General features: G+C 44.9%; 1 protein-coding gene across 2 annotated transcripts in view; it reads left to right on the top strand.

Annotated features, from left to right (window-relative positions):
• The window catches only part of CDH1 (cadherin 1), a 398,557-nt gene that overhangs the window by 216,442 nt on the left and 167,590 nt on the right, over nt 1–14,525 (top strand). The gene's annotated exons all lie outside the window — the stretch shown is intronic.

Raw genomic sequence — 14,525 nt, 5'->3', positions numbered from 1 at the left:
GTAGGTTTGTTATTTTGTCTAAATTGATTGTGCCATCCTGCAGGAAGTGTCTAGGTTATTCACTCTGCTATAATCATGCCATTTATCCAGAAACCTGCAGGCTTTGGGTGAGTAGTGTGTATAGATAATGTGAGCTAGACTTCCTTTAGGAAGAAGTGGCACTTCCCTAAACTGGCAGAACTATAGACTTTGGCTAGTAAAGCCAGCGGTGTGGGCTGCACACCCTTAGTCTGGCAAAAAGAGCCAGAGCACACTACGTCACAGGGGATTGGGAGGAGAATAACCAAGGGCGAGCCATGGTATTCCCCCTTTTCCATTACACACCAACCCACTCTCCCTCAGCACTAATGTGGTATTTTCAATTCACCCCATCGCCCCCTCCCCATTTCCAACAAGTACTGGGACAAGGAAGAGGAAACCGAGAATGATTACCCATTATAACATAGGGATACAAAGTGAGGCCTGCCATCTAACACCTTTGAATTGTCCCACTAATTGTCAGGCACTTTTCCCTCAACTATGCACACCTGACTCCCATTAACTCTCACCTGCAGTATATAGAGTGATTCTGCCAGGATCATTGAGCAAGCTGGGGGTTGCTGGATGGAATCAGAAAGCCAGGGAGCAGAAGGCAGCACGGCGACGAACGGAAGGCAGCCTATCGGCATTGGTTAGGCCAGTGTTACCCTTGGGACATGTACAGTTCTCCGTCTGAGGGACAGGTGGTGTGATCCTGACCTCGACCCAAACTCATTTGGACGTATTGACCTGCTTGCCAGTGCTGCGCTACTGTGAATGAGTTTCGCGAAGCAGAGCGAGGAACTCAGTAGTGTGTGGCTGGCCGGTTCAGGAGTGCTGGGAAAAGAGCCAAGTGAAGCGAAAGCAGGAAGAAAGTAAAGTAAAGCGGAAAAAAGTTAATGGCAAATTGAAGCAAGCGAAAGAAAAGCAGAATATTAAGAGGTGTGCTAGAGGCGCAGATGAAAAGAGACTGAGCAAGGAGAGAGCCAGACACAGACAGACACCCAAGCGTTCTCTAAAGTCTCTGATACTACCCCCATGAAAACTGTACATTGAAAGGTACATACTGACAAGAGGAGATTTTAGTTTAAAACCAAAGGGTCCCAGACTTTGGGAAGGGAACCCTGTGAGGCCCAAACGGGAACAGTGTCTTTTTTTTTTGGAACTGGAAAGATCGAAGCTTGGGGAAGGGAACCCCAAGAGACCCAGAGACCTTGGGAACTTTATTGGCTTGCTGCAAGACCCTTACGTGGAAGGTTCCAAGGGCGACCTTTTTGAGTTGAGCTATTTTGAACTGGCAGAATGACACCTATTGGTAAGACTATTTGAAACCAGCTGTGGTTTACATTTTATTTTGAGTCACCATTTTTCATTTAAGAAAATCCCCTATCACATTTGGTTTAGAGCGAGGGCAAGCATAGGTTTGGACACAGACTAACTTTGGTTTTGAAATTGGGGACATCGACGGCCCTTAAACATCAGTTGTGGGAACAACCCCCTTAGAGTTGGGGGCCAGATGGGCATTACACCATCTCCCCAAAGTTTGATAAAGGTTTACAAACTGTTACTTTTGAGACGGTCTCTTTTGATATTATGCCTGTCTCACTGTGCATGTCACTAAGGCCATGGGGACCCGAAACAATCAGTGGAGCAAGGACAACCCCATGCTGATATCAAAGTTGCATCAATAGTGAAACATGTGGAAACGTCGTGAAACGCATGTAGTGGTTGCATCCCACCACTGCGATTACATATTAGATCTGTCAAATAGCATGGTTACAATGAGACAAAACGTAGCGAAAATGTCAGTGTTCACATGGCACCTCTGGCCCACTGCATCTCTAACTTCTGTTAGAACTTTGTTGTGCATATGACACTTGGCTCTCCCTCAGCCTCCCCTCAGCCTCTTCTGCTCCTTCTCATATACCGGATTGTCCACAATTCAGGAATGGTGTCTCCAATGATCTCTGCCTTACTGCTAGCAAGACTGTGAATCCTCCTCATTGGGGCACCTGCGCCTGCCTTCCCTCTCTGGCTGCCCATCCTGGACCCTCTACCTGCACCTTCCTGTGAGGCTAAGAACCTTGTTGTCATTTTGGATTCCACCCTCTCCTTCTCTCCTCACATCTCTGACGTTTCTAAGAAGTCACACTATCGGCTGCACCTCCTCCGAGGTATTCCTCCTTTTCTCACTTTACCCCAGAAGCTCACTGTCTCCAGAGCCCTGGTTCTCTCTAAGCTGGACTACTGCAACAGCCTCTTTCTAAATCTGCCTGTCACTACTCTTCGCCCTTTATAACTAATCCAGAACAGGACTTCGAGACTTGTCCTTCGCCTCAAGCTCAGGGATCGTATCTCTCCAGCCCTGAAATCTCTCCACTGGCTCCCTGTGGCTGCAAGGATAAAGTTCCAGACCCTCTACATTGCCCACAAGGCTTTCTGGGGCTGGGGACCACACTACATTCAACTTTCTCTTCCATAGCATCTTCCTTCTCAAGCCCTCCACCTCTGAGGGACAGACGCTTCTCCAGGCTGAGAGTGGGGGGGTAGATGTTTGTCCTCGGCTGGGGCCTCCCTCTGGAACAGCCTCCCTGCCTCTCTCAAACTGGAGCAGGACCACCTAAGGTTCTGGAAGCAACTCAAGACCCTCCTTTTCGCTTCCGCTTTCTCTCTCCCCCTCACTTGCTGATGCTTCTGTCTGCTGCGCAAACTGGTTACCTGGTCACCCACTGAACTTATGGGACCAGGCTCCTGCACAACCAGTTGCCCTTGCACTGCCTCTGCGCCTCCCAACCACTTGGGGACTGTATCTGCAACCCTAAGTCCCCTGACTCCCTGCACTTCTAAGCCCCCTCCCTGGCATCACTAATGCATTCCATTGCACTCTCCCCTCCCACCTCCCCCCCCCAAACTCCCTGGCACACCTCCTCCTCCCCCCCCCTCCCTTGCGCCATCTGAATGACACAAGGCTTAGTGCGGTCTTCCCTTCCTTGTCTTGTCGTGCCTAGAAACACTTGTGTACAGGCGTGTTATGAATGACTTGCCATATAACAAGGCAGTATTGTGTAGTGGGCATCAATAAATCAAAGCAATGAGAACAATGGAAAAGGAAAGAAAAAGGGAGAAAAAAATAAACAGACTGGAATTGGGCAATGAACCGTACTAATGTTGGTGCTGTAACTGACCAGAAATGAAATGCACCACAAATGTGGCTAATGTTTCACAATAACATATATATCGCAAAATTACATCTACCTGGCACATTGACAGCACGTGGTGGTCAGGGTGTCTCAACGTGTCAATCAGCTGCCCATCTGGCTGCGCACCCATGGCGTGTGCTTGCCAATGAGAGCAAAAACTGAATCAAAGCACGTGTCACTACCAACTGCTTCTACTGCTGTGCAAGTAAGGTAACAAAATATCACAATGTTATCGCTACAGTGCAACCAAAACTAATGACCCATCCTGGGTTCTACATTGCCTTATCGTGTTTCATGCCGTTAAGTTGGAAGTTGCTGTGAATGAAAACTTTGGGTTTAGTATTTGTCTGTGCATGCTCACTCAGTTTGGTGTCGCTGCATGGACTATGGATCTTGTGATACTAACAATGGTAACGGAAGATATACGCTGACCAGAAAAGAGGCTGGTGTGTATTGTGTGACTGATGGTGGACCCACATGCACAAGCTAGGCACACGCAGGGGGTTCGGCGACTGGGCTACCATCGCCTTCCATACCTCCTATCCCTATCCCTCCCACAACTCCCTTACCCTTCCTCCAGGGTAGGATTATCTCGGACATTACGCCCTGGTAGGGCGCCTAACCATTTTTGGCAAGAGACCCTGTGTGCGCACACACACGCCTGCGCCCACCCCCCACGCACGCGCCCCCATGCTCCCTTGCACATGCTCCTCACATGCCCCCCCCCCCCATGCTCCAGCAGGGTTAAGCCACTGACACCGTCACTAATTCTAAAAAAAATATATTCAATCCACACAACACTTTTGTGGTTTATGTATGCACAACGCATAGAGCTAAGATTTCACTAGCAGAACTATTCTTATTGTTTGAAGGCACTGCTGAGCTGCTTAGGTCTTTGGTGTTTGCAGCTCTGTACATCGCACACTCTGCAGAGTGCAATTAGGCCTTCAATTTAACAGGTACTATTAGTTGCATTTGTCAACCAAAACAAACTCTTGCATCTATCTTATCTTACATTGGTGCGTGTGGTTTGCATAGCCATCAAGGCAGGTGTCCTGCATATATAACTTGCAGAAGAGCCTGCAACTGTAGACAGTTACTCTGGGGATTGACCGGCTAATTACATCACCTTCTCGCTCTCTCACGTTGCAACCCCTGTAGTACAGTTGAGTCCCGCCAAAAATGTGGTACAGCTTTCATGTAGCCTCTGACCGAGCACTCTTCCGTATGCCTCTGCAATATGTGCTGCGTGACTAAAAAACAATTGCTTTAAACCTAATCATCTCAGCTTATTACCCGTTTGGCAATATATGTACTCGCGCATTGTTCTGGTCCTTTCATTTTCAGATCTGTTCAGAATACGGTCTTCCAAAGGGAGTTCATCCACCACAGCAGTTTAAGGCCATAACAATGGCAGTAGGCACCATACAAATATCAAATAACATAGCATGTTTACTTTGCAGTAGCATTTTGGGCGCTGCCTTTTATCTCCATTTCAACAAATGTGCCTCTGTTACTGTCACTTAGGAATATGAACGAGTTACTCTTCAAAAACACTTTAATGGTGATACTTCAAACGGCCGTTGAGTCTCAGGTGATGCTTACATTAATGCAGAGTTGTGTGGACCATCTTTCAATGAGAACACTAAAGAGTGATTTACTTCAGGTCGCTTTAATCTTCTCTTTAGTGTAGGTAAGAATTGTATTTGTACTTGACTACTGGCACATTCTGTTTATACCAGCTTCTCCTTTCTACTGTTAACAGTCTCTAAAAGTCTGTGCCACTATTCTCCATAACACCTCTCAAAATCCAGACATGTGAGTGGGATCAGGGATTGTTGGGGAGAATTCTCATTTCTGTTCCAATTCCCTTCAACCTTAGAGACCACCAGCTCTTTTGCTGGATTTAGGACTTTTACATTTTAACCCTAGAGTGAGTGAGACCTCTTTTTCACTCATGTGTTTTTGACCCGATTTGGATTGTGTGTTTTCACTGTTTTTGGAGTCTGAGAAACTCCATAGGCATCTACTTTTTGTATGGTGACACACAGCACCTTCAGTGCAGTGTCAAAGAGAAATCCCTTTACATTTCTCATAAGGTTTAAATAACTTTTATTGTGTGAACTACAGTTCCCAAGAATAGTAAAGTGAAATTGACTTACCTTTTTTCTCTCTGTTATTCCCGCACACCATTTTATATGGAGTGCTGGGGGGGGGGAATTACCTAGTAGCCCCTTATCCTACACTCTCATGTAACATTTGTATATTACCCTCAGTACTTTAAATGGCTGGTGGCAGTGGTTTAATTTTTCCTACCATTGTGCTTTTCTACCGCAAGCTAAAGCCTCAGCTTCAGTACAGCACCCATGGGTGACCATTTCGTCAAAATCGCCCAGTCTTCTTTTTTTCGCCATTTTCTGTTTGGGAGGTCTTTCTTGGGTTTTTACTCTGTGCGTCGAAAAAAGATTTGAGCCCTTTGTTTGTCTTGCCTTTGGCGGTCTTCAGCCCTGAAGCCCTGCCCACATCCCCTTCCCCCTTGTTTATTTGTCAAGCATGCCGGACTCTTGGGTAACTGGGCGCCACAGCATACAAGGTTACTCCAAGCTTATTTACAGAATGAGGACAAGTACAAATATAAAGACAATACATAATCAACAGGTCTAACTAGTGGATATACAAAAAGAGTACATAAATATGCATAGGGGTAGGTTCAAAGGGAACAGGAGTCAAATGATCACAGGTACAATCTATATTGACAATCAAGGCGGTCGTTGGAGTGTAGCCTGTAGCCATGTGAGGATGTTATGTCTGAAGCTGTAGTAGGATTGGTCTTTCTAAGGTCAACTGGGAGTGCGTTCCAGTACTGGGCTGCCTTAACCGGGAAGCTACTTCCACCTGATTTATTTATTTTTTTAGTCTAAATCTAGGTACTAGAAGGCAATAAGAGTTGGCAGTTCTAGTAGGACGAGTTGATGTTCTTCTGACTATTCTTTCCATCAGGTACGGTGGGGCTGCATTATTAAGGCACTTGAAAGTAAGTGAGGCTGTTTTGAGTGCAATTCTATCTGATTTTTAGCCAATGATGTTCTTTTCTCAGATCAGATATGTTCTCTAGTGGGAAGGTTCAAGGCCGTTCTCAAGGCATTATTCTGTAGTATCTGACTTTTATCTGTGATGTATTTATTGGCTCCTAGGTAAAGGGCATTGCAGTAATCTACTCTGAACAATATAAGGGCATTGGCGAGGATAATACAGCTAACTTGAGTTAGGAAAGCTCTGCATGCTCTAAAGTTTTCATGTGTATGTGGTTGAGGACGCTAGAGAGTTTACCTGTTTGTTCAATGTTAAAGTGGAGTCGAGGTAAAAGCCTAGTGTCTTTACTTCTTTAGATACTGTAATTGTATTACCGTCAATGTTAAAAGCAGAATAGCCAGGGCTGAGTTTTTTTTTAGATTGGCGGTGGAACCGAGGAGCAGGATCTCTGTTTTCTCATCATTCAGGCAGAGGCCATGGGATGCCATCCATGCTTGAATGATGAGGTATATTTTGTTTCCCAAGGCCGTATCCGAGGCAGAATTGCCCGAAAGGGGAACGAGGACCTGAGTGGCATCACATAGTGTAGGTGATGCCCAGTCTGTCCAATTTTTCAAATATAGGCTTGGTAAAGATATTATACATAGTTGGCGAGACACAAGAACCTTGGGGCACACCACGTGCTGTTTTAATAGGATCCGCTGCTGCTAATGTGGAGAAAACTCATTGTTCTATTATCTAGCAGTGACTGGACCCAGGCTGTAGCCTCTCTTGAGAAGTTGGAAGCTGATACCAAGTGTTCGCAAAGGACTACGTGGTCCACCAGGTGAAAGGCCGCTGACAGGTCCAGGAGGAGCAGCATGGCAGTATTTCCCTTGTTGCTGAGCTCATCAATTTGCATTTTAAGATCTATTCAGGTCGTCTCTGTGCCATGTTGTGGTCTAAAACCAGATTGGCGGGTGCCAAGGAGATGATTGATTTCAAGGTAATGCTGGATTTGCGAATAGGCCACTTTATTATCTTGAGGAGGAAGGGTACCGTAGTGATGGGTCTGTAATTGGTGGGGACAGAAGGGTCAAGAGTTTGTTTTCTAAGGAGAGGCAGGACCCATGACTCTTTTGTTGCTTGGTACAGTGTTGGTGGAGAATGAGGCATTGATTAATTTTGTGATGAAAGGGGCTAAGTCCTTTGCAGCATCTTTAATGAGTTGGGCTGGGCAACTGTCTCCCTTACAATTGGACGGCTTTAGGGATGCAATAATGTTTTCAGTTTCCTAGACGGAAACTTTGGTAAATTTGAAAGGTGCAGGCCGTGGCATGTTTTCGGTAGGGCTGATGGATGGTGTCTCACTAGCGGGTAGGGAGGCTTTTTTCTTGGCAATTTTAAGTTGGAGAGTTATTTTGTTAGTTAGGATGTTCTGAATACTAGTACACCATATTTTGTCTTTGAGAATGTTGTCACGGGGAGGTATCAGGGATTCCAGTTCCCTAAGGATAGTAAACTGTTCCTTGGTATTAGAGATGGCATTAGATATTCTTTCATTGTATAGATGTATTTGTTGTGCGCAGGATTTCTTTTTTGTAGTTATTGGCCGATTAAGTTTTATTTTCGTCTGATGGGGTGTGTCGCCAACAGGATTCCAGTTTCCTTTTTTGTAGTCTTAGTTCTTTAAGGTGAGGGTGAAACCAAGTGTTGAGGTGTTTGTTGTTTGCTCTTGCGTAGCTTGAGAGGGGCAATGGAGTCCAGGGCATTGGTCATAGTTTTGTTAGAAGTCTCCACTAGGAGAGCTGGATCAGTGTTATTAGGGAGACCATTGATTGTGGAAGGAGAAGTGGTAAGAGCTCATCAGGTGTGGTGTTATTTTTGGCTCTGGTAGGGAGAGGGGGTGCCATAACTTTGTCATTAGATACTTGTTTATCTAGGGTTAAGGAGAAGTTGATGAGGTGATGGTCAGTCCATAATTGAGGGGTGTTATTGGTGATATTAGTAGGACAATTCAGGCTGGCAACCCCATCTAGGGTCTGTCCTTTATCATGTGTTGGAGTAAGGACTTCTTGAATTAGGCCATATTCCTCAAGCATAGTTGCTATGGTTTGAGCATGTTTGTCCTCTGGATCGTTGAAATCAACTAATATTAGTAGTTGCGATGAGTCTTTTAGGTTATTAGCTTACAGGCTTGAAAGGTCCTCCTCGAAGGTGCCAATGGGGCCTGCTGGCCTGTATATTAGATATATGGATAAGGTGCGACAGTTGGAGATGGGCAGTTTGGCAGTGAGCAGTTCACATGATTTTAGAGGGGATAGGGTTATAGATCTTAGGTTAGCTTTAGCTATGATGGCTAGCCCGCCTCCTCTGCTATTTCGTCTGTCCGCTCTGATTAGTTGGTAATTATTAGGTATGGCTAATGAGAGCACTGGGCCTGCCCCTTCGTGCAGTCAGGATTCCATGACAGCTAGGAAGTCAAGGTTGTTAGTCAGTAAGATGTCGGCTATTTCTGTAGCGTGGGCTACTATAGATCTGGCGTTAATCGGGGTTCCAGATGTAGTAGTACAGGTATATATATATATATATTTGTTTAATGGCTGTCTGATAGTTTTAAGGTTGTCCATATTGTGGGCTGTGGTTGGCCTGGGTGTTTTAATTTGAGCATTGTTGACCTTGTAGCTCTGAACTTTAGGTTCGTAGAGGCGTGGTAATCTAGCACAAAGTCTAGTGTTTCTGTCCGCAGTTGGGCATGGTACAAGTTTAGCTAAGGACATGGTGTAAGGCAGTTCCCAGTGACTTTCTAGGGCACATATTGGTAGTGGGTAGTGGCTAGGCTAGGTGAGCATAGCAGGAGTAGAACAAGGTAGGCCAGTTAAGTATATACATGTAATGGACAAAATAGGCTAGTCCGACATTTGCAGGTAAGGAACAAAATAGGCTAGTTAAGCATATACATGTAATGGACAAAATAGGCTAGTCCGACATTTGCAGGTAAGGAACAAAATAGGCTAGTTAAGCATATACATGTAATGGACAAAATAGGTTCGTCCATTTCAATAGGTGGGACAGGCAGTAATTCAATGGCAGGCAATGTATACAGCGAGTGGTCACACGATAGTCACTAACGTAAGTATAAAAAAATAGGCTAGTTCCACTTCACTAGGTGGGACAGGCAGTAATACAGGCAATGTATGCAACGAGTGGTCAGGCAATAGGTATTAAAGTAAATATTGAAAATGGGTTTGATTCCTTGATTTCTTGATTCCCATGCTCCAATGTGTCTGGAAGGACAGGATGTGAGTGAGGGTTTTCAGGACAGCCACCCTGCTGTGTGATTGACAGCCTAGGCTGTGCATGAATGCGGGAAAACTGCTTAAAAGGCGAGGGTTGTGGTACTGGAGGAGAGTCGACCACTGGGGGAAACAGACGACAAAACCGTGAACGAAGCTTGCTGCATCCTCCTGGACTTTTGAATATCCCAGTGCAGAAACTACTTTTTCAATTTGACAGAAGCCCAGGAAGGGACTTCTCCCCTTGTGCTAGTGGGACCAACTAACCCTGAGACGAACTCCACTGGACCATTGTCCCTGATTGGCTGCACTTCTTCAATGACGCTAGAACCAAGGGCCAGGGGTCGAGTAATCCGTAGTCCAGTGAAACGCCTGTAATCGAGCTAAAAGCTCCAAGAGTCTCACAAATACCCTCCAGAAGCAGGGCGACCAGATCCCGAGTCCCCCTCAGTAGAGTGCAAGACCCAAGGAGTGAAGGAAACCTAACCAGTATCCGAAATCCACGAAAGTGCTGTTTGCTAAGCGCTAAAACTTCAAAGTGCTGCTGAACCGAAAAGAGCACACAGCTGCTGACGACCTCACAAGAACCGCTGCAGGAGCCCTCCAGACGTCCTCCCTCTTGTCCCCACGACTGAGGCTTGGGAGCACTGCTGTAGCAAGACAGAATCCAGCTGGACCACTCTTCTTCAAACCAGAGGTACTGTTTAGACTTGGGGTACTTACCTCAGCGTCTTTGAGCTGAGCTTTTCTCAGTTAGGAATTGCATTGGTTTACTTTTATGTTACTTGGCATTTATATAGTGCCTTATATATCATTGGTATGACCTCAAAGCGCTGGTAGGTTGAACCACCTCGGGAACCGTAGTTCAAGTCAGTAGAGTCGTATGGTGCGTGGGTGCACCATATGTGTGCAGCTGGTTTAGTTCTTGTTGGATGATGGCTGCTTCTTAACGATGTGTGGTGCTGAGGAAATCAGTTGGATGTGTTGAGTCTGGTGGGTGGACACCCAGACTGGGTTCTGGCTGCGTTAAGCCTGAGGAACGCCTATGCTAGCCGGAATGTGCTTCAGCTAGCTGTATTTTATTAGGGTGATGAGTTGTTCGTGTGGTTGTGTACGTATGTGAACAGCTAGGCCAAATTATCACGGGTATAGCTGTGTTCTACTTGAATGATGGTGTATAGAAGAGAGTAAGCGTAGTGGTGAGATATGGTGACTATCAGTATAATTGCCTGACGCCAGGCACATGAGCAGGACAGTTGGGACGTACATAACGGCATACATATATAGCGCAGGATGGACAGAGGTATATATGGAATACAGATATATATTGGGAGACGGGTACATAGCATATATAGGGGATACAGATACTTCATAACATCATGATGAACATTCGGTCTGAGTATGGCACATGCTGTCCTTCACAATCCCATCTAAGTGTGGCACATGCTAACATATACAAATCCGTCTAGGTGTTGCACGTGCTATCTTTCAAAATTCCACACAAGTGTGGCGCATGCTAACATTGACAAATCTGTCTAGGTGTGGCATATGCTATCTTTCACAATTCTGTCCAAGTGTGAGACATGCTATTCACAATTCTATCTAGATGTGGAGCTGGCGAGAGATCACAATTTCATCTAAGAGTGGTACATGCTAGCCTTCACAATCCTAACTAGATACAACGCAGGCTAGAGTTCACCAATTCACCTAAGTATGGTACATGCTATCATTCACAATTCTATCTAGATGTCTAGATAGATTCTATCTATTATAGGTGATTCCTACTGTTTCTCACAGGCTTAACAGCTTGTGACCCTACTCGTGATTTTCTAACAAACTCTCTAACTTTGTGCAAGACTTTGATTGTAAGAAGTGCCTCAGCTCCATAGTCTGTTTCAAATTGACTTTGGCTGTCCTGGCTCCCTGAAGACTCTTTTCTAACGCATTGATTTTGATATTGTTTGTCCCTCATAGGTGGTAACTTGTTTTAGATTATTACTGCTGGGAAAGGTTTGTCTAGATTTCATTGGAAGATTTAGTTGTCCTCCCATATACCAAGTACCTGTTTAACCTTCTCCTTCCTTAAATCTTTCCTTTCTGCACCCTCAGAATCTGCAAAGTATAACTGGTGTGATATATAAATGCCATTACCGTCCTTGTGTTTAAAGTCACCTCAGGGTGTAGGAATTGTGTAAGAAGCATATCCAAAGATTATCCACTAACTTGTTCTGATTCTGAAATTAATTTTAAAGGGTATTTCCATTATTACAGGAATTGCCTTTTTAAAGAATGCTTATTTAAAAATGGATGTTAATTAAATAACCATAATTGAAACCTTGAGTGTAAGTGTTACTTGGCTACTTGTATTTACGGATTTCATTTGTACAGCTTTACAGCTCACATTTTACCCCTCTTGGCCTGGCTGCTCAGTTACACTACCAACTTGTGTAGTACAGAACTAGACCAAAAGGTGGGTTACCTAATACCAAGCAGATAAGTGTTGTGTAGTCTCAGACAGTGTGACGACATCAATTCTTGCCTAACAGGGGCCTCAATGAGTCCACACAGTATGGCGCACAATAATTCAATGTAGCTGCTAGGTTATAAAGTCATTTATTTTAGGCCTTATGAACATGCTGGAAGATGAATCGAAGAAGTAGGATTCTCACACAACACTTTACAATACAAATATGTACAAACACCAGTAGGTTCACTTAATAAACATCTGATAACTTAATCAAGCAAAGCAGGTAAGTAAGTTGGATGCAGTAAGTTATGGGAACTAAATCAAAAGAGCAATACCCTGACTTGAGCAGTCCAAACCCAAAGATTGGGGCCCTGTGCCCAAAAGTGACAGGGATCCATAGTGTTTCATACCAGTTTCAAATGTGCAATGGGCTTGCTGTGGTGATATTTTCAAACTATTTCAAAGTAATTTGTGCATTTACCAAAGTGAAAGGTAAGTGTTAGCTTTACTTCCAGACCCAAGGGCTAACCCAGGGGCAGGATACCCGATCCAGGTTCGATGACTAGAGTGGAATGGAAATGGGAGACAGAGACTTGTTCCTAGTGTTATCCTATGTAGTACAGGGAGAGGGGGCTGGGGTGGGGTGGGGGCGGGGGGGGGGGGGACTGTCAGGCACTCTGATGCTCTATTTTGTACTCAGCAGCCAGGACTTTATTCAGTCTTCCTCCCTCTTTCCACATACCACCTTATTTTGACAGCTTTAAATGGCTACCAGTTCAACATTTTTGTGATTTTAATTTTCTTTGGCTTGTCTTTAAATGTACTCCTGCACTTGCACCTACATAGCTCTGTTATTGAATTTCTCTTTACTACTCTACTTGGATTTCTTCTCAATTTCTTCTTTTCATTCCCCACTCGCCTTGCGCAGCTTCTCGCTTCCGCTAGCTTCAGCTTCTTGCTGAAGAAAACAGCTGAAGTACCACCACCTCCATCACCTACTCCATCTTAACTTTTCCTGAACACGTCTACTCTCTTGGTCTTTGATCCTTACTCATTTTGACTGACTCTTTATTTTAATGTCAAAGTGCTTTGGATAAAAGCGCTCTATAAGCACTGCAAATAAATAAAATGAATAAATACTGCCCCCCCTGAATTTTTCAAGATGTCTTGTTGATTGCCTGGGGGTTAGATCTTCTGCTGTTGGTTCCAGTGAGGTGGCCAAGAGTTGCAGGTTCGAGGATTCTTCAGGTCGGCTGGTAATGCAAGATGCAACCCCTGTCCATGAAAGAATGCAGAATTCAACACTGCAGGCATCCTTAGGGCATTTCTCTGGATGGAGAAAAGCAAGTTCCAGTGAAAACCACTGTTTGCAGGTGAACAGGGGCATCCTGCCAGTCGTGGTCACAGTAGCTACTCCAGGACGGGTTCTGTGAATGTGGGAATTTGAAATTCAGGGAGACTGCAACTTGTGGCACACACTGACGACCACCAAAGTTCTGGACTTCAATTAGGAACAGCGACTGTTCTGGCGAGAGAGAGAGCTGGTCAGTCCAGGGACACTTCCAAAGGCCTTGAAGGGCTTGATCCTTGAAGGCACAGCAAATAGTTTGTCCAACTAGTGCAAGGGCTGAAGCTCCACTCGGGGTCTTCCGAGATAGGCAGAGAGCAGAGCTTCACTGGGCTGGACGCAGGAAGGGATGCTGGGCCACTTCTGTAGTCATCTTTGGATTTTGAGCTGACTGCTTTTCTTCGAGGGATTACTGGCTCCAACGTTGATCTGAAGAATAGCTGCAGAGGTCCTTTTTATCTCGGATTGGAGCCAGAAGCAAGTCCAAGCCCACCAATTGTAAGGATTTTCACAAATCAAACAGCAAGTAGTTGTCCATTTGGGGACAACTACTGGTATCCCATCTGCCCCAGTAGCAGACTCTCTGGCATCAACGATGTGGACTGGCACTAGACAGTCCCAGCCCCCTCCCTGAGCCTCACACGTGCACAGAGGCTATTTTAAGGCACTAGCCACATTTAGTAGCCATACGCGTTAAACTCAAATGCGCACCCCAAAAGGATGCAAAAATGTAACTGCTCACACCAGCTTGTCTTTAGGCATATAAAGTAACTAAAAATCATCTGTGTAAAAGGTTATTGTGATACAAATGTATCCCCTTGCACTGCATTGTAAGGTGTGTGCTAATTAAAAATACACAAATTCAAAATGGAAACCATTTTCTCAGCACTGATAGCCTGATGGACTGATCACTTTCCCCATAACATGTGGGCAAATGGTAAGTGAAGCGGAAGGCTTTACTTCCTACAAAATGTCAGGACAGGATCAAAAACAGCAAAAAGAGTGGAGTTCCTAGGAAACCTTGGAGGAAACCTTGCAAAAAGATAATCTTTCCTAAGAGACACCATTTCTTAAAATTGAACATCAAACATTAACACTGAATGGAGAAAATCCTACAATAAGCACTACAGCTATCCTTTCACCTGTTCCCTTGCTGGAGTAGGATGTGCTGCTTGTTCTTGCCC

Source organism: Ambystoma mexicanum, chromosome 1q (genome assembly GCF_040938575.1).
Source record: "Ambystoma mexicanum isolate Mex_15411 chromosome 1q, UKY_AmexF1_1, whole genome shotgun sequence".
Lineage (NCBI taxonomy): Eukaryota > Metazoa > Chordata > Amphibia > Caudata > Ambystomatidae > Ambystoma > Ambystoma mexicanum.
The sequence above is the reverse complement of the archived record's forward strand: the minus strand, read 5'-3'. Positions and strand labels throughout refer to the sequence as shown.